The sequence below is a fragment of the Camelus dromedarius genome, chromosome 7 (assembly GCF_036321535.1).
Source record: "Camelus dromedarius isolate mCamDro1 chromosome 7, mCamDro1.pat, whole genome shotgun sequence".
Lineage (NCBI taxonomy): Eukaryota > Metazoa > Chordata > Mammalia > Artiodactyla > Camelidae > Camelus > Camelus dromedarius.
Genome location: NC_087442.1, coordinates 76795794 through 76823456, shown reverse-complemented (window position 1 = coordinate 76823456; position 27663 = coordinate 76795794). Strand labels below are relative to the sequence as shown.

Here is a 27663-nt window from a genome sequence, read left to right as displayed (position 1 = left end):
AACCCCAGCCTCCCAGGGCTCCCTGTTGCTGATAAGCCCACACTTGAATAAGGCCTCCCAGAGGCAATTTCCTCTTTTGGGACTTTATTACACAATGATATCAAGCAAACTGAGTAGGCCAACCAAAGGGGTAAAGCGGAGTTCCCACCTGACAGGGCGCCCAGGAGAACCAGGGAGAGGACTGCTGCCTGCATCTTCGATATTTCACCTCTTTGTGGCTTCCAGCACGTCATCCAGGGGCTGAATCCCTACTTTCACCCCACGTCTATTCGAGGTGCCACTCATCTTCCCCTCCTTGTTTTGTTGCCATGCGAAAAATCAAACAGAGGCTTTGCTGTAACTAAGGGAGATTCCAAACACCCCGGGACTGTTTGTTCTTTGATTACCTGCTTCTGTGACCGTGTAGTACCCAGAGGGCAGGCACCCAGCCCTGATCCACTCGGTTCATCTTAAAAGTCCACACCCACCAGGTGTCTCCACAGAGAACCCCAGAAGAGAAGTCAAAAGAGCACAGAAAGAATGGAGACACTGAGATGATGATAAAAGCTGGACATAATCCTAGTCACCCAGGGTGGGCTCAGTTGCCCTGTCACCAGGCACTCAGTCACTTGGAAGCAGGAGTGGAGAAAGGAGGATTTTTTCTGCTGTCCTGAAGTGATGAATAGGACTTGGAGCTGGAGACTAAAGCAGTCATTCTAAAGAGAGGAGCCAGGAGCTGGGAACCAGACCCCTCCTCAAGGCTGACCCGTGGCCATGGTCACTGCCCTTTGACTCCATCCACCACCCCTCCAGCCCTTGAAGAAGCCTGTGGAGGAAGATTGTTGGAGGAAGCTTCTGCTGACGCGGGAGCCATGTGGCCCATCCCCTGGGGCCAGGCATCACCCTGCGCAGTGCTTTCATGTCCCATGCAGCCCTGGGCCAGGTTACAAGGTCTGGTGGGTGAAACACAGCTGGAGTCCAGCCTCCACTCAGATGGGGAGTGATGGTGGTGCAGAGGAAGGACAGCAGTGGGGCAAGATGTCCCCTCAATGTGGTGCAGTGGGAAGAGTAGTGGACACAGAGGGAGAAAGTGGGACTCGGACACTGTCTCCTGCTCCTTTCACTCTGGGAGAGCGGCATCCAGCAGCCCAAGGCTGGTGGCAGGAGAGGGTGGGTGGGCATTGAGCTGGCTCCTTCGCACCAGGGATATAAGCCACAGGAAACCCATGGGTGATCTGAAGACCGCCTATGCCCCGCCAGTGAACCAGCACTTGGATACACAGAGGTCACCCCTGGCCACTTAGTCTGTGTGACACCAGAGAGCTGCCTCCACCAATGGAGGGAGACGGCAGTGAGGGCCAGCTAGGAAGCATCACTGACCCCTTTCCTCCCCCTCCTCCACCTTCCACCCCATAGCCAGGGAGCCGGACCACAGTCCCACACACAGGCTCCAACTCTGGAGCAGGGGAGAGGCAGGAAAATGAGATTCAAGTCAAGTTTGAAATGGAAGTTGTGAAAACTATCAAGGTCAATGAGTAACTGACAGTCAACTGGACGCAAACTGTTAAGGGACAAGAAAGGGAGATGGAACAGAGGCAGATTAAAAACAATGACTAGAGGCAAAATAAAACCGTTTCTGTGTATCTGCCCCTGAATTGGGACTGCTAAATACACTGGTTAAAGCCCCTTCCCGGCACAAGGAAACTAAGGCTCAGAGAGGGCGACTTGCCCATCACATCCAAACCTTTGCCAAACCTTCCTCTAGCCTCTACACTGCCCCCTGCAGCCCCTCTCTCTGCAGGCCAGCTGCCACCACTCGGGCTTAGGTCCCGGCCTCTGACCTGGACTGTCTCATAGCACTCCCCGCGACCTACAGGAAACCGTCAGGTTAATTTCCCAAAAGTACAATTCTGATCACTCACTATTGCCTCAGGAAAAGTTGATGCTTCCTGTATAAAACAGGAAGTAAAGATTCAGAATGTGAGTCTGTAGGTTTCTGTCTGAAATAGGTAAATGGCAGAAAACATGAGTTTTGCTATGTGACCTTAGGCAAATTACCTATTCTTTCAGAATCTCAGTTCTGCTTCTATCAATCAGGGAGAAGATACCTGTGATGCAATATTATTGCAAGCAGTACTTGAGATAATGAAGTGAGAGAAACTGGTCCCTAATCTGTGCTCTAGTATTTTTTTCCCGTATAAGACATCTATACTACTGTGGCAAAGGCTGAGACACAGTAGATAGTCAAAAAACACGGGCTGAAAAAAAAAAATGAATAAACAGTTGCCAAGTTACCAATTCTCACCTCTCAGTTTTTCCTGTCATATTAGTTGCTGTAAATAATCCATTTCATTATGCATAATTAAAGCTGAAGTGATGGCTCAGATTAAGTTATGGAAGATGTCAGAATAATTAAGCCTTTGAATTAAAGAAACTCACATCTGTTTAATTTTCAGCCTGACTGCACAGTGTTCTTCCTGTTGCCCTGTTTTCACCAGGATAGGGCAAGTCTTCCCCTTCCTGCCCCTCCCTGGTCCAGAGATCATAAGGGTCAGATTTTGGAGTTTGTTGTGAGTTTTTCTCCTGTGATTACAGTGTCTGTTTCCAGCCCTGAGGCTGTTTCTGCCACTATGATGTTCTATTGTCCATTTGTCAGCTCCCATCTCCTGAAAGCATGAGGTCCCAGCACCAAGGACCCAGCCGAATGGGACCCTGAGGTGCCTTGCTCTTGTTCCTGACCTCCAAGGTGCTGAGTCCTCCTGATCCCTCCCACCTGAGTCTCAGCCAGGTGAGATGAATCGGGTAGCTCGAGGGCAGGACTGGAATCTTTGGGGAAGGGACCCCTCCGGCTTTACATGAAAGACCCGAGGAGTTTCTCCCACATCTTGTCTGGCCCAGTGATGGTTCAAAGTATTTAAAGGGACTTCGCTGGGCTCCAGCTGCTGCAAGTATCTGATTTGCTAGCAAAGGAGTCATGTTCCAAAGATTCGTTGACTTAGAACTTGGAACACACTTTCCTGTGGATGAATGGATTGCTCGCAGCAAACCCTTAACATTATCTACAATGTACTTGAAACACTATAGACTTAAGAAGAGAAGCAGAAGCACTGCTGTGAATGTTCGAAAGCCCAGCACCTTCTAGCATCCCTGCATCGCAGGCCCTCCTTAGGAAGAGGGCACTCGGGGCCCAGCCCACGTTCCCAGTGATGGTGGCCATGCTGATTACATGAAGCTTCCTGCAGAGATGGGAACCAGCCCTCTACAGTATCTTCCCTGAGGACCGCTGCACTAGGACGTGCTCCACTCCCACAGTTCCCTCACACATCTGTCTCCAGCCAGTCTCACAGAGCTTTTCCAGGCCACAGAAGCTCTGATACTTTGTTGCATCCCCCTTCCTTCACATGCAACACTGAGCCAGGTGCAGAGCCAGTGTTCAAACTCTCGTGGACTTACTAAATTAACCTTCTCCTCCCTTGCCCTATGCCATTCTCTCCCCCACCTCAAACACCCATCTGGTAGAGCCCTTCAGCTCTTGCGGGAAAGGATACATGCATTTAATTTTTTTGATAGGTGTTGCCAAAATATTCCTTAGAAGTTGCTCCAATTTATACTCCTACTAAGAGAATGTGGAGCATGAGAATGTAGGAGAGTCCTCAGACCCTTAAGAACACAGTGTTCTTAGACATCTTGCTTTTTGCCAATCTGTTAGGTAAAAACCAGTATCTATTTTTTAAGGGGTAATTAGGTTTATTTATTTGTTTATTTTTTGAGGAGGTACTGGGGATTGAACCCAGGACATTGTAGAGAGCATGCACACTACCACTTGAGCTACACCACCCCCCTAGTATCTCTTTTCTGTTTGCATATCCCTTCTGATGAGTGAAATTGAGCATCTTTTCCCAATATTTAGGAATCATTACTTCCTTTTCTGTGAATTTTCTGTTCATTTCTACCATTTTTCTACTGGATTGTTTGGTACATTTCTTACTGGTTTGTAGGAAGTCTTGATATGTTAAGGAAATTAATGCTTTGTCTGTAATATGCATTACTGATATTTTCCTAGTGTACCATTTGATTTTTGACTTTGTTTAGAGGGATTTCTGCCATCTAAAATTTTTAAAATTTTTGTGTAGTCAAATGTATCATCTTGTGTTCTGTGGCTTCTAGGTTTTGTGTGCTACTTAGGCAGGCCTTCTCTCTGAGATAATTTTTTGAATTTCATATTTTCTTCTAGTACTTTGCTATGATCTGGATGTTTGTGTCTCCATAAAACTCGTATGTTGGAATCCTAAAGCCCAGTATAATGGTATTAGGAGACGGTGCCTTTGGGAGGTGGTGAGGTCATGGGGTGGGGCTTTCCTGGATAGGGTAGTGCTCTTACAAAAGAGACCCCTCAGAGGCCCCAGAGAGCTCGCTCCCCCTTCCCCCGTGTGAAGATACAGCAGGAAGAGAGCCCCGACCTGACCATGCTCGCATCCTGATCTCAGACTTTCAGCGTCCAGAAATGTGAGAAACAGATTTCTGCTGATTATAAGCCACCCAGTTTGTGGCATTTTGTTACAGCAGCCTGGATGGACTAAAATATACTTTTGTGATTTTTTTTTGTCTAGTGGAGGCCTCTAGTCTCTTTGGAGTGGTTCCTTCGGAGTGGTTCCTTCAGGCGTGAGGCAGGATTCAGTGGGAACTTCTCTTTCTAGCAGCTGTCTCTGAGTTCTCTTTAACCAGCTTAGCCAGAACCCTCCTGATCTGCTCCAGGACTTGACAACAATGGAATACTTCTTTTTCTTTATCTCCAAAGGGTGGTTAAGCTTAGGCTAGAACTATGAAACTGAGGAAATGTTCCTCTACCATGTTTCCCACTGGACCAGGAAGAAAAGATGGGGGAAGTTCCTCCAGCCCCGAATGGGCCATTCAAGAAATTTGGGACTTTCCCTGGCATGAGAGAATCAGGCCATGACTAGCTTCCCTGGCCTTGGTTCTCTTATTTGCATGGACACAGGTGACTGGATGTTCTGTGCCTGTCCACAGTGTACACAGTAATCCCAGCCTACACAAAGCATTGGGCTGAATAGATGGAGAACTGACTCGTCAGTGTTCCTAACTCCCTTGTTGGCAGCAAAAATGGGTCTGATTCTTCAGGATCAAGGGCACAGTGTTCTTCAACCTCTCAGCCTTTGCCTAAACAGGAAGCTACGTCCTTCTGCCCTTACCTGCCTGCAGTTGAGAAGACGAGAGAGACTGAGGAGCTGATTTACATTCTCAGCCCTCTAGTTAGCAGTTCTGGCTAACTCTTCACAACAGCAGGAATGGCTGAAAATAACAAGTGTTGGCAAGGATGTGGAGCGACTTGAACTCTCATATATGCTGGTGGGACTATAACGTGGTATGGCCACTCTGGAAAACAGTATAGCAGTTTCTTAAAAATTAACCTACCACCCAAATGTTCATCAACTGATGAATGGATCAACAAATGTGATATACACATATGATGGAATATTATGCAGACATAAAAACACCAAGAGTAAACTATGGACTTTGGTGATAATGCTGTATCAATATAGGTTCATCAGTTTTAATAAATGTACCATCTGGTAGGGGTTATTGATGATGGGGGAGGCTGTGCATGTGGTGGGGGGTAGGAAAACTCTGTACCTTCTCAGTTTTGATGTGAACCTAAAATTGCTCTAAAAATGTCTCAAAAAGAAAAGAGTGAAACATCTGCCAATGGATAGGAACTAATGAAAACATTACAGTAAATGAAAAAGTCACAAAAGTCCACAAATTATAAAATTCCATTCATATGAAAGTCCAGAATAGGGAAATCTTAAGAGATGGAAAGTAGAGTAGTGGGGTGAGGTTATAGCTCAGTGGTAGAGCACATGCCTAGCATGTACAAGGTCCTGGGTTCAATCCCCAGTACCTCCATTAAAAATAAATAAACCTAATTCCCCCCCAAAAAAATGTTTTTAAAAATAAATAAGTTATTTTTAAAAAGAAAGGCGATTAGTTGTTGCTTTGGGCTGCGGATGTGGGGGATGTGATGACAGAGGGATAATAGTTAAGAGGGCTTTTTTTCAGGTGATGAAAATGTTCTAAAATTGTGATGATGGTTGCACAACTCTGAATATACTATAAACCATTAAACTGTACACTTTAAAAAAATTTGGCGGGGGAGAGGTAATTAGACTTACTTATTTGTTTATTTTAATGGAGGTACTGGGGATTGAGCCCAGGACCTCATGCTAGGTGTGCACTCTACCACTGAACTATACCCTCCTCCCCAAATTATACACTCTAAATGGGTGAGTTATGTGGTAGGTGAATTATATCTCAATCAAAAGGTTAAAAAATAAATCAACTATGGAGCCATTCTGCTTTTAAGTATTTACCCAAAAGAAGTGAGAACACATGTCCACATGAAGACTTGTCCACATAAAGGCTCATAGAGCTTTATTCATAACAACCCCAAACTAGAAACAACCCAAACATTCATCAGTCAGTAAAGGATACAGACATTGTGGTATATCCATAAGACGGAAGACTGCTCAGCAAAAAAGAAAAAGGGAAAAAGAACTACTGACATATTCAACAAGATGGATGAATCCCAAAATCATGCTCAGCAGAAGAAGCCAGGCACAAAAGAGTATATACTGTTTGATTCCATTTCTATAAAATTCTAGAAAATGCAAACCAATCTATGCTGTCAAAAGACTGATCAATTCTTGCCTAGGGATGGGGGTGAAGGGAGGCATAAACTTCAGAGGACCTGGGGTCATAGAAATATTCTGTGTCCTGATTGTGGTGGTTTCATGGGCATATACAGTTGTCAGAACTCATCAGTTTGTACACTTTGAAGGTACACAGTCTATTTTATATGACTGTATCTAAACAAAAAAAGTGTTCCAAATCCATTGTAAACTGTAGTGCCCAGGATGTTTATTTACTAGGGGGGAGTGGAAATACCTGTGTATCTTTGGGGAAGTCAGCTGTGCCCTGTCACGTAATCATCTTACATGTAAAATTAAGTGGTGGGACTAGATCATTTCAAGTGCTTTTCCAAAATTTCCTACCTTCCCTTTCTGTGAGCATTTACTGAATACCTACTATGTGTAAGGCCCTGTGCTAGTAGTGGGGGTGCGTGAATGAAAAAGCTCTTGAGGTGCTAACAGGCTGGCTCGGAGTCTCTGACACCAGCTCCCAATGCAACTCTGTCCTGCTGTTGAGGAGGGAAACCAAATATGCTTTGATAAAAGTATTTTCCTGGTATGTCTTTCTCTGTCTTAAACTTTCTATATAAGTCTTTGATTGATTCTTGATTGATAGGTTATACCCTGATTTTTAAAATTCAACCTAAAAGTCCCTTTCTTTTAACAAATAATTTCATTTATACTTATTGTGGTTAATGATGTATGTAGTCTTATTTCTACTCTTTGTTTTTTTTACTATTAACCTAAGTTTTTCTTTAATTTTTTTCTCTTTTTCTAACACTGTTCTCTTTATTTTCCTTTTTCTTCCTTCAATCAACTTGGAAGATACACATTCCATTTCTATTGTTTTTGTGACATACTTTATTTTAATATAAAGCATAACTTTATATTTTTCCAAAAAAATGTTAAAATCATTATTATTTTTATCTCCCTCTTCCCAAAACAGACTTGGCTAGTTTTTAACTTCCCTCAGAAACCCCCCCACTCCAATTTTCTGTGTTTTCTGTATTACTTAACAGTTACATTCCTCCTTGTTTTAAACACAAAAAAGGGTTTGGATTTTTGACCATCAATAGTGTCAATATTTATATTTACCAAGATATTTTGCAGATTGTTTTGCATATCTTTGCTTCTTACATCTCAGTCCTTTTTTCTAGTTTCATTCTCCTTCTTATTTACATCCTTGAGTAGTTCTTTCAAGACCAGTTAGTACTTTGTAATAAATATCTTTGATTTCATCTGCACTTGGACCAAGCCCTTCTTGGCCCAGGGCCTTTGCACTTGGTGTTTCTTCTCTCTGGACTATTCATCCCCTTCACTTTCCCCATAACTGGCTCCTTTTCAACACACAGATCTCCAATTAAATGTCCGTCTTCAAAGAGACCTTCCTTGACCACCCACTCCTGATCACTCTCCCTCCAAGACCCCTTGCTCCATCCATCCACAGGGCTTACTTTTCACTGTGTATTTCTTCGTGAGGTCATTTGTTTACAGTCCATCAGATTGCGAGCGCTGTGAAGCAGGGGCCACATCTGTTTTGCTCCTGACTGGTGTCCATTGCAGGTCACAGTATCATTTACTTGTTAAACAAATGGATGAATCAACACAGGAATGTTGGACCTGAGCTTGTACCAGGGGCAAGACTCTGTGTAGCAACTCCATCCCTTCATCCCAGACGGAGGCTATTACTGAGAATTCAGTCATAAATGGACCACTGATTGTAAGCACATGAATCAATTAAAGCCCTGTTTACATTTCTTTGTCAAACATAATCACTTAGTGTTTGAATTAAGGTCAGGCTCATTGTTTACAACCTCAACTGCACATCAAAAATTGATATGGATTCCACAAGCTTCAGTTGCTTGATTCCCACGTAGGGGGCCCAGCCTTCCTCATCCAACTGTGAGGAGCCAGGAGGTACCAGCTCCTTTCATTTTCCCTCTGTAGAATCTAAAGAAGTTAAGCATCTTGTTCCATCACAGGGTAGGTGGAGGCAGAGAAAGGAAGCCGTGGGCTTGGATTTAACCTGGAACCCTGCTCCCTCACTCACCTGCTCTGTGACTGGGTAGGTCACACGATCCCCTTGACTCTGCTTCCTCATCTGCAATGTGGTGAGAAGCAAAGCGAGCATCTGTGTGAAGCACCTAGTCCTGGCACGTTGCAGCTGCTCGAAAACCGTATTCTTGCATCCCACACAGAGTTACTGAGCGGCACAGCATTCCCGTGATTTTTAGCGGGGTCTCACCCACTCACGGGTTAGACGCTTTCCACTGCACCACCATCTTCAGCACACAAATAAACGGAAGAAAGAAAGCAGTTTTTCCCCAAGGTTAAAAATGACTATCCTTTACAAAATTACTACAAACAAGGCTTTCATTGATGAATTTTCCAGTTACTGTCACTTTTCAGCCACTGTCAATCTTTTTTGGAAGTAGCCAGATATTCATTATAAATTCATTATACAGGAGACTTGCTCCTCTCTGATAAGCTGTGATAATCAAGTTTATAGTAATGGGAACGACAGTCATATCATAGCTGTTGATAAAACAAGAGCAAGCACTTTATACAGTGCTCTGGGATGGGCCAGACAATGCTCTGTGTGCTGTCTGTGTATTACCCTTTTAGTCCCCACGTGAGTCAGTGGTACTAATATTATCCCCCATTTTACTCAGTGTGGAAGCCAAGGCACAGAGAAGTTCAGCAACTAGCCCAATGTTACAAATCCAAGAAGTGATGGAGCCAGGATTCAAACCTGGGCAGTTGGGCTCCAGAATCTGGGTACCAGATCTCTGCATCGGCAGCGTATCTGCCCGGATTACTGCGCTACGCAGAACACCTACATACACAAACAGCCCATGTGTCCTCAGATAGCATGGTGCCCCCGTCTCCTCCCACCTCTTCTCTCTTATTCCTACCCCTGTTTTGTGGAAAAGAAAAGTAACCATGTGGAGGGGTGTAGAGGAAGAACCTCCAAAACTAAGAATTAAATCTGGTTTGGTTCTTTTGTTTGTTGTTTGCTGCTGTAGCAAGAAGCCCCACTGTCAGTCATCAGACAGGTAGGTTGGGTATGGGTTCCGTCGTCAGGAAGGAAAGGAAGGTGTCTCTGGGAACTGGGTGCTCGTAGCTCTCAGAGATGGACAGGCTCTTCAGTGTTTCCAGCTCAGGGGTATTCTATTGGACATCAGAACCTGCCGATGAACCATCCAGCTTGACTGTGCAGGAAGGTGAATGAGCGCTTTGTGGACTTTGTTTGGAGAGAGAAGAGACCCAGCCCCGAGTGGATCCCCAGGCAAAGGCCTGGACAGGGGGCTGTGAAGGCAGACAACCAAGCCAGCCAGAACCAGTGTCTCTGCAGTGAGATGCCCCCTAGGGTCCATGGCTGATCCGAGACCAACAGGGCCCCTTTCCCAGGGAGGGGCTCTGGTCCAGTTGGCCTGTGGAACTGCCAGCAATCCTAGACAGACACCTGGGGCAGCAGCCTGAGAGCCCAGAGGCCCTGCCCTCTCGTGGGTGGAGGTCTCCCGGGCTTGGTGGCCAATCACACAGGTCTGGACCCTTGGCACTTGAGAAGACTCGCCAGGGCAGCTAGACTGAGGTGAAGCTGAAAAGAGGAGAGTTTTCATTCAGCACCCTTGGTTTTGGACACTTCTCCAGCAGGCTTCCAGGAGAGAATATTCCAGCAAACAATTACCTAATTATTCCCAGAAGTCAGTGAGTTCTCTAGGCGTATGAACTTGAGGGGAGAGGGAGGGGAGAACATGCAAATAGTTTTTACTCAGGTGTTCCCTATTCCTACCCTAACAAGGGGGTCTGGGAAGGAACCTAAGCCTTTTCTCTTTAAGTGTTTCTGAGGGCTTCAGTCTGGCAGGGTCCTTTCTGCCTGAGATGTCTCCATTTTGTCTACATTTTCATTGAATGGGGATAAAGACTCTGCCTTCCATTAAGGGGACATGAGGGAAGAGGGAAAAGACGTGGGGCAGGAGGGAGCCGTTGGGGTCTGCGCGGGGGCTGCCCTGTCTCTGCCCTCTGCAGAAGTGAGTGGTTCCCCAAGCCGAATCCATGGCTCTTTTTGCTTCATTGCTTTATCTGCTTGAGGATCCCTGGCTGCTGTGATCAGTTGACACACTGGTGTCCCTGGGAAAGTCCAAATGATGCAAACAGGCACAAAAGGAAACGCAGAACCATCTGAGCTTTCTTTAGACCGGGCTAAGGACGGCTTCGCTTTCATGAATCAGTTCCCCAGGGTTGGTAGCTTACACTGAGGTCTAGTTAGAGCTGGGGCAGAGGCCACAGTTCCCTTGGAGAGTCTCCTATAGAATAGGGTTGGTCGTGAGCTCCTTGACTCACAGCCTTTGACAGCGTGTGGTCTGTGGGGGAGAGAATGCACAGTTCCAGCCACGGGGGCACCCAGAGTTGGTGGGAGTGGCTGTCGCTGAGGACAAGTCAATTCAGACCTCCTCAGGCTGCAACCAGGAAGGTGGTATTTGTAGCAGATGAGGTTTCAGAGAAAGATAGCCAGAAGACATTTCTTTACAAACCAGATCAAGGAAGACACATTATGTGTGTATTTGAATGTTGTAATTTGAGTGCCTGGCCTTTGGCAGTAACTCTTGGATTGGCCTGATCAATTACACATGGTGTGCATGTGTGTACCTGTGTGTGAACACACACACAGGAGTAAGTAGGAGTAGGGTGGGCATGCCAGAGATGCTGGTCAGAGCCTCCCCATCTCCATCCTTCTCTTGGGGAGCTTGTCCTCCCATGGCTCCTAGCAGGAGGAGCCCATTTACCTGGCTCGTACCACACCCCTGGTTACAGATAACTGGACCACAGTGTTCAACCAACTAAAGGGACACCAGGACATAGACAGGGCTCTGCCTGTCATATTTTCTCTTTCTTTTTTTCTCTCTCAAGTCATTGACCTAAAAGACACGGAGATGGTCAAATGATGGTGGTTGTGTCAAATTAAGACTGGGGAAGTGTGCCAATGAGTAAGTGGACAGGCAGAGAGAAATAGGAGACAGGAGCCAACACTGAGAAAAGCAGAGGAGAGCTGGAGACTCCAGGGGAGAGGCAGGGAACCTGAGATCCCAGCACCCCAGCTCCACCAGAGAGCCATCAGGGCCATCTCAGGGTCTGGAGATTGCCGATTGAATCCTTGTATCCTGACAGTAACCCTCATTAAACTCAAACTAGTTTGATAGTTTCTGTTCCTTGCAACTAAATAATCCCTTAGATGGCATGATTGGACAGGACGAGGGAGTAGATGTCTAACACCCTAAAGAAGAGCACATCAAAAAGAGAGTTGTTGGGATGGATACCTGTGATTTACTTGGGAACACTTCAGCAAGGTAGAGTCGGTCACATTATTTGTGTGCCAGTTCTTTTAAGCTTTAAGTTTTTACTCTAAGGGCTGTCAGTTGCTCTAATGGAAAATTCCACTCCAGGAAAGTCAGCTAGGATTTTATCAGAAAAGCCACACTCCAGAAACCTCAAGTGCTTCTGTGATCGATGTCTCACTGAATACCTAAGGCTTTGTTCATTAGCCTAGTGAATGTCAGAAATGGATTTTTACTGTTGAAATTAGTTCGTTGTTAATAAGGAAGATGAACATTAGAAATGGACTCCGGGTGAAATGAAAGGTATTCGAGATGTGTGGATTGGCTAAGATGTTTTAGCCAGGAACCATTCTTCACAGCTCCATGAGATGTGCCACCCAGGAAGGGCTCACTGCCCGGCTGCTTCAGTTCTGCCAGGAGACCCCTCCAGCCACCCCCTCCCTCAGGGTCGGCTTCGGTTGTAGAGAGCCTCCCACCCGAGGCCCCCTTCCAGGGGCAGCCCTGATCCAGTGACTGAGCCAGGTGGGGAGAAAGTCCCAACCGTTTGACCCAAGGCAAGATGGCCCTGATGGGCAGTTCCCAGTCCGGAGCTCAACGCTGGGTCAGTTGTGTGTTATTGTTCAACTTTTCCCTCTGTCCAATCTTGATCCCTCTTTCTTCCTTTTAAATTATCTTAAGTTTTATTGAATTTAAATTCTTCTAACTGAAGCACGTTCAAATATAGCAGTTACTATTAATAAATAATAATGTATTTTATTAGATTCATAGTACATTAAGTTATTAGCATTGATAATTCCCTCCATTTCTGTAGATTAGAAAGCCCCATCAATTTGGAAATAAACACCTAGTTACATAGTATTTTTGATCAACTAGTACAGGAAAACAAGTGTGATCAGTACAGTGAAGTTAAAAGGTCATCTGTACTCTTGTGATATTCAATTATTTTGAGCTTTTTAAAAATTTTAAGCAGAACTTGGTGGCCATATATGTTAACTGGTTTCATGTCATTTGCATTCATTTATCTTTTAAAAAATCCTGTCTTTCTTTTTTTTTTTTAATGGAGGTACTGGGGATTGAACCCAGGACCTTGTGCATGCTAAGCATGCGCTCTACCACTGAGCTATACCCTCCCCCACTTTAACAAAAATTTTCTCTGCATTCATTTCTGCTGTTGGATCCTTGCCCTTCCTTTTATAGGATCTGATCCCTAATAAACATTTTGCACCCCCAACTCAGTCTCAGCACCAGCTCCCAGAGAACCTGACTGGTGACAAACGGGATAGGAAACCAGTGAGGCTTGTAGCCCTGTGTTCGTGGGCTGGGGCTGCTGTAACAAAGCACTGCAGACCGGGCAGCTTCAACGACAGGTATTTACTGTCACACAGTTCTGGAAGCTAGAAGTCCAAAATCAAGATGTGGCCAGGGTTGGTTCCTTCTGAGGACTGGGAGGAAAGGATCCTTTCCAGATCCTTCCTCGGCTGTCTTCCCCCTGTGTCTCTTCACACTGTCTTTCCTCAATGCAAATCTGTGTCTGTGTCCAAAATTCTAAGACCTTACCAGAAACATCATTAACATTCACATTGCTAGCAACATTCTGTTCATGATGATGTATGTCTTTTCTAAGACAATAGAAACTTTCTCCACAGCTTTCTTTTCTGAGCTCTCACCAGAGTCTCCTTTAACATCAGTATTTCTACCAACAGCTTCTTCAAGGCAATCTAGGTTTTTGCTATCATGCACTTCAACTTTGTTCAGCCCCTACCTTTACTCAATTCCAAAGCCATATCCACATGTTTACATATTTGTTACCTCACTTCCCAGCACCAAAATCTGTATTTGTCAGGGCTCTCGAGAGAAACAGAATTAATAGAAGATTAGATAGATAGATAGATAGATCATATAAATTGAGAAAGAGAGAGAGAGATTGAGATTTATTTTAAGGAACTGACTCACATGATTGCTGGGGGTAGCAAGCCCAAAATCCAAAGGACAGGCTGGCAGACTGGTAATTCAAGAAAGAGCTATTGTTGCAACTCTTGAGTCAACTGGTGAGTCTGAGGGCTGGAAACTCAGGCAGAATCTCCATGTTGTAGTCTGGAGTCAGAATTCCTCCTCAGTGATGTCTCAATCTTTGCTCTCAATGCCTTCAACTGATTAGATGAAGCCCACCCACATTATAGAGAGTGCTGCTTTACTCAAACTTTACTAACTTAAATGTTATCACATCTAAAAAATGCCTTCACAGTAACATCTAGACTAACATCAGCAGCTGAGCACCATAGCCCAGCCAAGTTGACACATAAAATTAACCATCACAAATGTGTACCCTTAAGGATAGCTTGATCCTGGATAGTCAAGCTTCTGGGCCTTGGTTAGGAGGAGCTCTGGTCACCTGCTGCTAATTCTCAGTATATCAGAATCCTGTCTCTGGTGAGTTGTTGCCTCTACCTCAAGTGGCCCTTTCACACAAGGTGGCAGTAAGAGCTCCTAAAAGGACAGAGTGCTGGATCTCCCCTGAGCTTACCAAATAGTCTGTGTAAATGATTTTAACCTGTTAATAAAAAACTGCTTAATAACTTTCTGTATGCATGACCATATTTGGGAGATTTGCTTCCTTTACAAACCAGGAGCTAGATTGTAGGGTAGTGGTTTACCCTTATGTACCTCAATCTTCTTTTAAAAGCTATTTTCAACTAGCAAGAACCTAAGAGCTGTGCACCCCGACCAAACTGACTCAGACCAGTTCATAATAATGGAGATAACGTGGTTTCGTCTTAGCTCAGGACTCTCACCAGACTCACCCTCTCATTTCATTCAGGTCTGTCTGTTCAAATGTCATCCTTTCTGAGCAGCCTTCCTTGATAAATCTAACTTAATCAGCCTGTAGAAATACACACAGTCTCACACAGGAGCCACTATCTGTCAGTACGTCCAAATCCTGCCTCGTTCTTCTTATTGGCACTTAATCAAACCTGAATTATCATTAGCAATTTGTTTATTTGTTTTTGTTTTTCTCCACCTCCAGTATGTAAGCATCATTAGGGCAGGTACCTGGTTCACTGCTATAAACCTAGATCATGGAACCACATGGGCATATGTTAAAAGTTAACCGTTGTGTCTTGATTAAACACATAAATGGACCTTTGCAAAAAACCTGCATCTGTCAGGTGGCAACTATAAGGAGCTGGGGCTTTAAGGCACAAAAAGGATGGTTTAAAACAAGTGGCTGGCCATCAACTTTTGGTTCTGTAACTCTGCCTTGCCATCCTCACCCGCTTGAACACCTAGATTCCTGGTCTTTCACATAAGTTCAGCTAGGTTCAATTTCTGGTTCCTAAGAAACAGTTTATCTGACCAGACCAATTGCATGAGAAATTCAGCAAATGCTGTTTCTACATCAGGTAATATGTTTTGACTCTTCATAGGTCAGTTGGTGTGCCTCTACAGAAATACTGAAATACAGTGACAGGTTGCTAATTAAAAGGACAGGGCCTAGGGGGTGGGGGGTGGTTGCTAAGCAGAAAGAGTGTGCAAAATAAATTGATAATGCAAACAAAACTCTGGAGGATATTTTCAGTCTACATAGAAGGACATTCTGTTTTCAAATATTGCTTAAGTAGATAAGAAGCAACTACTTATCTAGCAAAAAAAAATTGATATGTCAAATACAAATCATTCTTCATTAAAGTAATTCTCCTAAGTTTCTTTACCAGACAGCAGGCATCAGTTTACTAATCAGGTTGTAGCATATATTAGAAAGAAAGGAAAGAAGGAAAGAAAGAAGGAAGGAAGGAAGGAAGGAAGGAAGGAAGGAAGGAAGGAAGGAAGGAAGGAAGGAAGAAAGAAAGAGAGAGAGAGAAAGAAAGAGAGAGAGAAAAGAGAAAAGGATGGAGGGAAGGAGGAAGGAAGGAAGAAAGAAAGAGAAGAAAAAGAAACGATATGTATCATCTCTAAGTAGATCACTCCTCCCAGAATTAGTTTGAATAAAGTTAATTTTCAGCACCAACAACATGTGTGACTCAATTAGTGGTGGCGATGGTGATGATAGTGATTGTGGCGATGGTAGCGGTGGTAGTGGTAGTGATAGTGGTGATGGTAGTGATGGTGGTGATGATGGTGGTGGTAGTGTCGGTGATGATAGTAATGGTGGTGGCAGTGATGGTGGTGATGATGGTGGTGGTAATGGTGGTAGTGGTAGTGATGGTGATGATGATGGTGGTAGTGATGATGGTAGTGATGGTGGCGGTAGTGGTAATAACTAACATCACTGAGTTCTTCCTATGACCACAGGCCCTGAGAGATGAACTGTTGAGCTTCCCCCTCCCACCAAATATGGCTTTAGTCCTCTCATCTCCACAAGTTCAGGTTTCATAGAATGTGTTGGGATTGGCAGCTGTGAGGGTTGACCTTCAGGTCCTCATCTCTGCTGAGTTTAGATTTGGAGAAATGTTGCCATCTAGTGCCCCACAGGAGTCTTAACTCTTTAAGCCAATAAACCAGTCTCCCTCTGCCTGGTTCTAGCCACCCTCCCAGATGAGAGATCAGATACACCACACCCCAGTACTGGTCAGCACTGCCCCCTGACCTACAGTAGGAACCATGGAAATGTCTCCAGAATTTTTTTAAAATTCCTTTTCCCTTTACAAAATGTACAAAGAGTAAGAGCTAGACAGAGGCAAAGGAATAGCAACAGAATTAAAATTTAATGAGTTAATATTTACTTGTAGAGCTTATTAAACTCAGTGACAAATGGAGGAAAGAAATTAAGGAGAGTTGCAGATACAACAGTGAAATAAGTGAAGGGAGTCATTGGCATGACCTTCACTTGCACTTTGAGTCACCTCCCTTCTGAACCTTTCAGACCCTCCAGGCCCAGCAAGCTGTAAACCTTCCCACCCTCTCCCACCTGAAGCTCCCCGTCAGTTCTCTCAAGGTTGTCCTCTTGCTTCCTGCAGTAACATAGCTAAATCAAGCAGCTACTTTCTGCTCTGTCTCTTGACCCTCCCCCATCAGGAAGAAGACATGACAACAACAATTAGCTCCATAGAGTGGTGAGTGGCAAGCCAGGCTGGTGGTGGAGATGCTTGAAACAGGAAGCATCTCTAGTACTTCTTGAACCCCAGGCCAGCTGGGCATCTGTGATCTTGTCTTTCATGGTGTATATATCTCATTTAGATTGACATATTCATTTGTTTGTTTAACACCAGCCTCCCCAACTAGTCTGTTAGCTCCAGGGGGTGTGGGCAGGTCTGTTTTGTTCACTGCTACATGCCCAGAGCCTCGCATAGCGCCTGGCACACAGGAGCACCCTGACAAATGCTGAGGAGAAAAACCTCTCCAGTGATATTCGGGGTAGTGAGTGGAGACGGAAGTGGAGCCTGGGCACCAGCACTGCCTGAGTAGAAGGAATGCAGTCTCATGATTCTCAGATTGTTTACCCTGGAGCCCTGGGTTCACTTGAAGTCAAGCTGAAGCCCCCTTCTCCTTATGGAAGAGAGCATCGCTTACCATCCCCTCGCCCCCTTCCTCTGGACCCAGGCAAGCCTTCAAAAGGTTCCAGGCTGCACAGTTTGAAAATAACTGATTCAGTCCCTTCGTTCCCCAGAGCAAGAAGCCCATGGAGAGCAGAGACATGTGGAAAGATGACAAAGGTAAGAAACCGAAGACAAGAAAAGTGTATGTCAGAGAAAGAAACTGCTCTCATCTTAGCCCCTTACCATTCTCTGTAATTCAAGAACACTTGGCAGAATCTGTTCTCCCTCACCCAGGAATACATGGTGAGAAACATCCAGGCTGGCCTGGAAACAGAAGAGGCCTGGAAAGAGTGTCAGGGTGGGAGTAGGGGGGGCTTGGTGCAGAAGAGGAACCAGGAAGCCAGAAGAGGTTGCATCGAAGATCCTGATGGTGAAGAGGGTGTGCGCATCATAAAGGGCCCATCTGGGAAGTAGCCGGCACGTTGAGACGTTGAGGACAAAGGCTTTTTTGTCCTTTGCCACCCATAAAGCAGTGCTTTTCTGAGCAGCTCTAATTATAAATCCCTGTCCCGCTAAGATGGGTAAACTTGGCAGCATCCGAGATCTGCCTTGTGTCTTAACTATTTCTCAGTTGGTTGAGGTTTGGCAAAACCCCAATTGCATTTTGCCAAGCACTCTTTCCCTTAATTTCTAATCCCCCGAGTGGCTTAAGGGAAATTTCATCCATATGTTTCTGAGTCATTTACTGTGAACTCATCTTTTGGTAAAAGAAATATGTTCCCAAGCCAGCACAGTCTAGAGAAGAGCAAATTTTTCAGGCTGAAACAGGTCATGCTTTCTTTGGGAAGAATTTCCTGAATTTTCTGAGTGCCAGAAGGAAGGAAGGAGGACGATATTTCCTGTCCTCTGCCTGCAGGTCTGTTTCTAAGGTATACTTGAAAACCTTCTCTATTGTCTAGGGAGCTGGTGAACACCATATTTGCATTTGGATTGAAACAAACTACAGATTTGTCGTTTCCAATACAAATTCTCTGTTTTCACCTACGCTGGAAAAGAAATAAGCAATTATTGAATGTATATACTACGTGGCAGGTGCATCTCAGCAGCCTGGTGAAATACTATCACATAGATAAGGAATCTGAGACTAAAAAACATTAAATTAGACAAGGCATGGACTTAATAAAGGGCAAACTAGAATTCAGATCTGGGGCTGTCTGTTTCCCAAGTTCACGTTCCTTCCACTGGTCCATGCACGTCCTCATGCACAGAGAAGGGGCTCAACACGGTCTGTTTGGTAATTATCATACAGCTAATGATGACTTCTGGTCAGATGTTTTTGGTAAAGTCAAAAGAAACTAGAGTTGATATTATTGCAAAATATTTGTCCTCTTTTTTGATTGCCTCAGGAGAGTCTGGGACCTGCCTTACTCACCATGGGGAGATGTCTTATGTGGAAACTGCTTGTCTTAAACGTGAAGTCCTCACCGTTACTAATAGTGATGGGGAGGCTCCAGGTGTAACGATCAGCTTACAGAAATGACAGGTAATCAAGGAACACGGTAATCAATACCACGAGGGTGCAATCAGCAAAATCCAGAATGTTGAAAATTCCACAAGACAAAGAGCCCAGTTTCTTCAATAAACAAATGGCTTAGGAGGAAAAGAGAGGGCAAGGAAGCCTATAGATTAGAAAATGCCAGAGATAGTTCAATGGAATGCAATGCGTGGATCTTATTTGGGTCCTGATTTGAGCAAACCAAGAAGAAAAAGAAATTGTGAGATAATCAGGGAAATATCTCCACGCCTGAGTATTTTATAATATTCACAAGTTATCATCATTTTTTAGGGTATTGTGATTATGTTTTTTTAAAAGATAGATAGGCCTTGTCTCTTAGACATACTACTCGAGTATTTGCAGATGAAACTTTACGATGCCTTGAACTTGCTTTAAAATAATATAAGGGGGGATGTTGGGAATGGGTTTGGGGGACAGATAGAAGGAGACTGGCCACATATGAACAAGGATAGAAGCTGGGTGATAGGGACAAGGGGTTCATTGTATTAATCAGACAGAGGTTTATATGTTCAAAAGTGTCCATAATAAAAAATTGTTATGATTATGATGATCAAAATGATTCTAATTAATTAAAAATTTCCCCCTTTCTCCCACATTTGTATCTTAATCTTCACAACAATTCTATGAGGTCTGTGAACATGCTATGGGTTTTTGTGGTGGTAGTGGTGGTTTAAAAGAAGAAAAGGAAGGAAGGAATGGAAGGAGGGAGGGAGGGAAGAAAGCTGAGCCAGTGGAGGGGAAAGGAAGTAATTTCTTGACAAAGAGAGTCAAGTTTCTGAAGATTCAGGTCCCCAAAAGCACAGCATTCATGTGCGTTCTGTCTTGGCCTCTTGCCTCTCTGACATCTGGATCACTGAGCTGAATTGCAGGCATGGGCCTGGGTGCCAGAACCCTTCAGAGCTAAAGGAGCACTTCACCTTGGCTTCTGTCCCTGACTCCATAGAGTTTCCCTGAATGTTGACATGTTAAAGCTGCTCTCAGTCATCTGCGCCACCAAGTATACTGGACCGCAAGAGGCAGGCATACTTGTGAGATCCTTTTCTTAAAAAAACAACTCCCAGATATTTTTTTTCTGGGTGAAGTTATTGAGGAAACAATTTTGAGTGATCTTAGGCAAATGGTCAAGTAAATATACACTCTCCAGTATCACATGAAAATGAGAGTAAGAACTTTACATTAAGTTGTATAACATCACATGTTCTCTTTTGTAACTTTTTAATGGACATTTTCTGACATCCACAAAGAGAATGCATGGATGTGACGTGTTCTCATGAGGTCCAACTCCAACAACTGTCAGTAGCCACTCTTATTCCATACATCCCTTCCCTCCCCAACCCCCGACGGATTTTTTTGAAAACAAATTCCAAGCGTCCTTATCATTATCATCTGTAGAACTTCTGTATGCATCCCTTCTTTTAACTGCAGATTCATGGGATTAATAGATGAGCCTCATGTGGATTTGTAGCATGAAGAGTCCACCCAGAGATAACCAGTCTTGTGGATTTGGAGGTTCGAGGAGACAGGAGGGCAGTTGGCAGAGGCTGTGAGGAAGAGCCGTGGGAGGGTTCCTGAGTAAACAGTGAAAACAGTAGATTAGAGGCCCAGAGCCCTGCCTGAGGGCTGCAGTTTCAAGGAGGGGGCTTCCCTAGCCGATGCCCAGAAGCCAGGCAAGGGCTGGTTAAGGAAGAGAAGGACCTCTATGATCGCCACATGAGCCATGTCACGTGATCACGTCATAGCTGCCAGGAAGGGCGCCATGCCCAGAGAAAGTCAAGGTTTGGGAGACTGAAACTTGTTCACTTGGACTTTCAAAGCGTTTATTCCCACCTGATTCAATCGAAGCCTTTCTAAACCATATTACACACTCCTCTGCCTCCTTAAGGAGAGAAGTGTAGGGAACATTTAGCCATGTCTTCATGACTTCAGGGCATTACCATCAAGGACAGTTTCGTATTGACCTCAGATATGGTCAACACTCCAGAAACTGAGAATTATTTTACATGTGTGCTCCTAGACCAAATGGCCACTGGATTTTTCTATCTTTTAAATTTTTTTTAATTGAAGTATAGTTGATTCATAATATTGTGTTAGTTTCAGGTGTACAGCAAAGTGTTTCAGTTTCTATATACATATATTTTCAGATCATATTCAATATCTTGTAACAATCTGTCTTTTTTATTTTAACAGGATAAGGTGAAGACTGAAGGTGTTTTCTCTCCCATCAGCTGTCCATTTTTACAGCTATCAACATGCCTGCTCCTAAGAACCACCTCCATTCTGCTTATCAGTTGGTGCCTCTAACCAGGCTGTGAAGACTGTTGCACGTGTGTCTCAGGTAAGAATAAACTGACTATGAGTGAAAATCCAGGGGACTGGTTTCTGAGCAAAGTTGTATGGATTTGGTAGCACCAATTTTGTGTCTCCAAACTCTCTTTGTGGCTTACTTTCAAGTTATTAGCTGAGTCCCGGACAGTTAAGACTGCTGAGTAGGTGATCTGTTACTTCTGTATTGCACAACTGTTTGACACAAGATCAGGAAAATATTTAAGTCAGATCTCAGCATCTCCCAGCGATAAGAAAATATGATGAGGCATAGGAGATGAGGAGGAGATAACCTGAGATACGCCCTCGTAAAAAAAAATATCCTCCTCGATATCTCTGGGTCTTGGTGGGAGTTGAGAATGGAAATAATAATTTTTAGAAGTATGTTTTATTTAAAATATATGTATCTAACAAAAAGAGACATGGAACTTATCTTTACTAAGAACACATTCAACTACATCAAAATCAGTAAGTCTAGGAGTGAAAAGATTCTCATGCAATGAAGTGGAGAAAGATGCTTTCCCAAAACATAATATGAACCTTTGCCTATAAGTAAGAGAACAAGGCCAGAGGGTCAGGTCCTCACACATCTGCTACAAGTCTCAGTTGCCCACAGGAAGAGCAGGGGGTCACCTTTCCAGTTACCTTCCTGATAATCCCTTGCTCAGCAAGGAGACCATATGTTTTAGATTTATTTTGACCAACAAGGACATGTAGTTGGTGTGCTGGAAATAAGAGACACATTAGGTGAGAAGTTCCATGTTCTGGGTTCTGTACTACAGGAGAGTGGGATGCAGACTGCTGACAGACAAGGAGCCCAGACATTAGGAAAGAAGGGTTTCAAACTGCAGAAAAAATAGAGAAGACACTTTATGCACTGAGGCCCCACTGACTCCCTTCCCGTGCAGCATAATTATCTGGGGACATTTTTTTGTTGAATTTTCCTGGTTGAGGTATAATTTTTCTAAATCAGAGTGTGCAGAGAGAAATGTACCATATTTAAGACCCCACTTTGACAATGAATTTGGACAAATGCATATGCTTTGTAACCCACAATGCTTTCAAGACATAGGAAAACTCTGTCACCCCAGCATAATCCCTCGTGTGCTTCCCAGAGCCCCCTTCCTAGAGACAACCTCTGTTTGGATGCCTTTCTCCATACCTTACTTTTGCCTCTTCAAGAACTTCATGTAATGGAATCATAAGTAGGTACTTTGTGTGTGTGTGTGGATTCTTTCACTCAGCATCATGATTTTGAGGGCCATCTGTGCTGTCACCTGAATCAGTAGTTTTTCTCCTTGTCTGTTACTAGATCGTATCTTGTGTGGATATACCACAGTGTGTAACTGAGGGATATTTGGATTGATTCCAGTTTGGGGCTATTATTACGAAGCTGCTAAGTCTTTCCATGTATACATATGTTTTCATTGCTCTTGGATAAACACCTTGAAGGAGTGTTGTTGTCATTGGGTCAGTGTGTGTTTCACTTTAGGAGAACAGGCCAGACCTATTTCCAAAGTGGTCACATCATTTTGTTTTGCCAGTGGAAATGAATGAGAGTTTGAGTTGCTCTGCAGTATATGGTTTTGGTTTGAATTTGCGTCTCCCTGATGACTAATGATGTTGAATACTTTTTCATGTGCTTATTGGCTGTTTATATTTTTTCCTTTGTGAAGGGCCTAGTCCAGCTTTTTGGCTAATTTTTCAATTGGGCTGTTTATGTTTTTATTAATAAATTGTAGGAATTGCTAAGATACTCTGGGTACAAGTCTTTGGTCAGATACATGTGTGGCACATATTTTCTCCCACTTGGTGACTTATTTCTTCTTTTTATTAGCAGTATCTTTTAACGGGCAGAAGTTTTTAATTTTTATGAAGTCCATTTTAATACTTTTTTATTTTATTTTTTATTGAAGTATAATCAGTTACAATGTGTCAATTTCTGGTGTACAGCATAATGTTTCAATCATACATATGCATACACATATTCATTTTCATAATAGGTTACTATAAAATATTGAAAATAGTTTTCTGTGCTATATAGAAGAAATTTGTTGTTTATCTATTTTGTATATCGTAGTTAATATTTGCAAATCTCAAACTCCCAATTTATCCCTTCCTACCCTCTTCCCCCCCCAGTAACCATAAGTTTGTTTACTATGTTTATAAGTCTATTTTGTAGGTAAGTTCATTAGTGTCTTCTTTTTTTTTTTTTAAGATTCCACATATGAGTGATATCATATGGCATTTTTCTTTCTCTTTCTGGCTTAGTTCACTTAGAATAACAATCTCCAGATCCATCCATGTTGCTGCAAATGGCATTATTTTATTCTTTTTTATGGCTGAGTAGTATTCCATCATATACATATACTACAGCTTCTTTATCCAGTCCTCTGTTGATGGACATTTAGGTTGTTTCCATGTCTTGTCTATTGTAAATAGTGGTGCTGTGAACACTGGGATGCATGTGTCTTTTCAAATTAGACATTTTAACACTTTTTAAAATGATTATCTGGGTAACCTAAAAAAATAAGTCTGGGCCCTACCCCAGAGATTTGGGTCAACTAGCTTGTGTTGGGGCCAAGTGTCTGTGCTTTTTAAAGGCTGCTTAGTCTTTCCACTGTGCAGTCAGTGTTGAAAATCCCAGAACTAAAAGGAAATATGACTTGGAATATAGAGGGCTCTAAAAAATGAAATTCTGAAAATATAATAAGGCATAACCCAAATGAACACCAAAGAGGTACCTAAAAAATCCCTGTGTGTCAGCACAGGGAATGTTTCAGTGAGGAGGTGGAGAGAGCAGGTTAGAACAGAACAGAAGAGGCTGTGATGCTGTTACAGCTCTAGCCGCAGGCCTGTGAAATGCTCAGAGAGAAAAAAAAATGGACCTCAGAAAATTGCATTTGGGGCAAGAAGATGAACAAGAAAGGCAACAGCCTGGAGTGGCCAGGGAGACAGGTGATGGGGAGACAAGGAAACTGCCCAGCTGTGGTTTGACTTCTGGCCTTGCCATCTGGAAGCAGACTCTCCCACACCAGTAAAATGGAACTCAGGTGGTTAGGAGGGAACAGTAACTGGAGATGGATAAAGAGACAGTAGGGGAGCCCCGAGCAGCTCTTAAATGAGTTCAGGTCTCTAGGGCTCCTGAATTAAAGCCCTGGGAACTGGAGGACCTTGAGAGGTAATTGAGGAATCACACTGCAGTCTCTGAAAATCATGGAGCAAGGAAATAATGCCAGAAAACCTGACATGAGAAAATGCTCCTTCAATGCAGCTTCAAAAATGGGGCTGTCAGAAACTGTCAGGTCATGGCAGGGTCCAGCCCCTTCTCCAGGGCTGTGCCCCTTGAGGACTGGGCAGCTCCCAGACAGTGGTCCAGGAAGCTCAAACCTACCCTGCCCACAGCAGAAAAGCAGCTTTGACTTCAAATCCAGTTGACAAGACTCCTCTCAGGATAAATCCTGTGAGCACAGACTGGCACAGTCCTTCTTCACTAAATATCTGAGTAATAATCCTGTCCTTAATTATTTACATTTATTGAGCACCTACCCTATGCTAGGCTTGTGTTTCTCAAGTTCAAAAACTCTTGAGTCCTCCAGAATACAGCCCAGACAGAGACCCAAAGATCCCCAAGACAAGCACTGATTAAAAGTTAAGAGCTGGTAAATGGATAAATAAACTGTGGTACAGCTAGACAATGAAACATTGTTCATTAAAACAAAATGAGCTCTCAAGACAGAGAAAGGCACAGAGGAACCTTAAATGCATATTACTAAGGAAAAGAAGCCAATCTGAACAGGCTAAGTAGTGTGTGATTCCAACTATATGACATTCTGGAAGAGGCAAAACTAAAGCGACAGTAAAAAGATCAGTGCTTGCCAGGGGTGCGGCGGGAGGAAAGGAGGGATAAATACACAGAGCACAGAGGATTTTTGGAGAAGTGAAACTACTCTGTATGACACTATAATGCTGCATGCATGTCATTGTACTGTTGTACCAACCCATAGCATCCACAGCACCCAGACGGAGCCCTGATGTCAACTATGGACTTTGGGTGATAGTGATGCATCAGTGTAGGTTCATTGATTAAAACAAAAGTACCATCTGTTGGGAGATGTTGATCGTAGGGGAGGCTCTGCATGGATGGAGGCAGTAAATATATGGGAATTCTGTACTTTCTGCTAATTTTGCTCTGAACATAAAAATGCTCTAAAAAAATGGTCTGTTAAAAAACAGAAATCAAGAACAGAAAATCAAATTTTGGTGGAGAAGATTTGGACTCCTCAAAGTACATCTCTGAACCCAGTTGAAGAAACAGCGTGTGAGGTGCTTCATATGCATTGTCTAACTCTTAAAATCACCTACAGGATACATATTATTATTTTTCTAATTTTAGAGATGATTTAACTGGTACAGGTTTAAGTAAATTGACCCAAATCACATTGCAAGTAACTGGCAGGACAGATTACACTTGAGTCTTCCATGAGAATGAAAAACGCATGCTCCTGACCACAGCTCCTCACTGCCTCCCACTGTGACCTCAGCTTACCTGCTGGGCACTTACCTGGCTTCAGCTTGATCTCAGACCTTTGTCAGCCTGCTACGTTTGCAGTAACCGGTAGCAATAGCAATAGAAAATTAATCCACTTTTCATAGGGTAGAGGGTTATTAAATAACTTATTTTGAAAAATATAACTGTTAAGAGGATGAAATGTTCATGCTCACTAATGAATGTATTCTTAACTTATAGACGTCCTGTATGAAATCAGACTATAATAAAATTGTTTCTTGGTGAGCATAGGAAGCCTGCTTAGTGATTAGGATGAGTCCAAGAGGCTGTTATGTCTGCTTCTACCCCTTACTTACCTGGGCAGGTGTAAGGCCTCTGAAAGTGTAATCCAGTACAGGACACGTCTGCCAAGAACTGGCCTAGTGAACTGAGCAGCAGTCACGCATGGCTGTGGCATTAAAATAGCCTTAGCTCCCTGGTTTTGTTTTTTCACCAAGAAGACCAAAGAAGATGGATGGAAAATAAACCATTGTGTGAAAAGCTTGGTCTTGATGAACCCTCTGTGGGCACAGCAGGTGGGTGCCATGGAATCCGTACCCCAGTGCACACCTGTGAGGCTGGTGGTCATGCTCAGGATCACAGGTTCTGAGGACTGACCTTGTTCCCAGCTCTCACATGTGAAGTCAAGAATGGCCTTGACCCACAAAGTTATTATCTTGGCATTTTGTAAATCAGAAGTTTAAAATCAAAGTGTGGACAGGGCTGTATTTTTTTTACAGTGGCTCTGCAGGAGAATCTATTTCCTTGCCTTTTCCAGCTTCTGGAGGCCTCCAGGGGCTCATGGCCCCTTCCTTTATCTTCAAAGGCAGCAACATTACATCCCTGTGACCTTTCTTGTGTTGATCACATTTCTCTCTGTGACCACAACTGGAAAAGTTCTCCACTTTTAAGGCCTTGTATAATTACATTGGGTCCACCTGGATAATCCAAGATACTCTCCCTACCACATGATCCTTAAGTTAATCACATCTACATAGTACCTTTTTCCAAGTGAAGGAACATATTCACAGATTCTGGAGATCAGGACATGGACATATTTAGGAGACCGTCATTCTGCCTACCACAAAAGTAAAGGGTAATCTTAATCATTCATACTTAAGTGCCTCTCATAATGCCAGGATTCGTGAAGTAGAGTTTGAGACTGGTATCGTCTATCTTGAAGGACCATCTTTCATTTGTTAGGTGTAGCAGTATCAAAGAACAAATTATTCATTCAAGGGCATTTGCCAAAGCCTACAATATGAGAACAGACATCATCTAGGGAAAGTAGTGCATGAACTTTTAGGGAAAGGCTTTCAAGTATATGTTAATTTCTCACTCCTTGTCCAGAAGGCCCTCACATGCCTCTGGATTTATAGGTTAAATACAAAAACTGTACAATACATTTTTTTTTACCTGGTGGAAGTCAAATTTCTGGGCCCTCTCAAATTCAAGCTAATAATCATGGATAATGATAATGGATCAACATTATTCCCAACATAACTTCCCCCTTCAGCTCCAAGATCATCAGTATATCTTAAGAACCTTCTACAAAAAAGCAACTCTCCAAAATTTATACCTTTCAGGAGTCACCCATTGGATCTTTGAAAACCTGAAGAAATGATTTACTTCTCTACTGACTCATGGCAACCTTTCCTGGGAGAGGGAGGGCCCCTTTGTCGTCACAGTTGAACCCCTCCTGTCCTCACCTGTTTTA

The 27663-nt window shown here is 43.5% G+C and overlaps 1 protein-coding gene across 1 annotated transcript in view; it reads left to right on the top strand.

Annotated features, from left to right (window-relative positions):
- Nucleotides 1–21394: 21394 nt before the first annotated feature.
- ATXN7L1 (ataxin 7 like 1) overlaps nucleotides 21395–27663 on the top strand; it is a 260052-nt gene continuing 253783 nt past the window's right edge. Inside the window, exon 1 of the mRNA XM_010984829.3 lies at nucleotides 21395–21410. The gene's annotated coding sequence lies outside the window, so the exon portion shown is untranslated. The remainder of the gene's footprint in view (nucleotides 21411–27663) is intronic.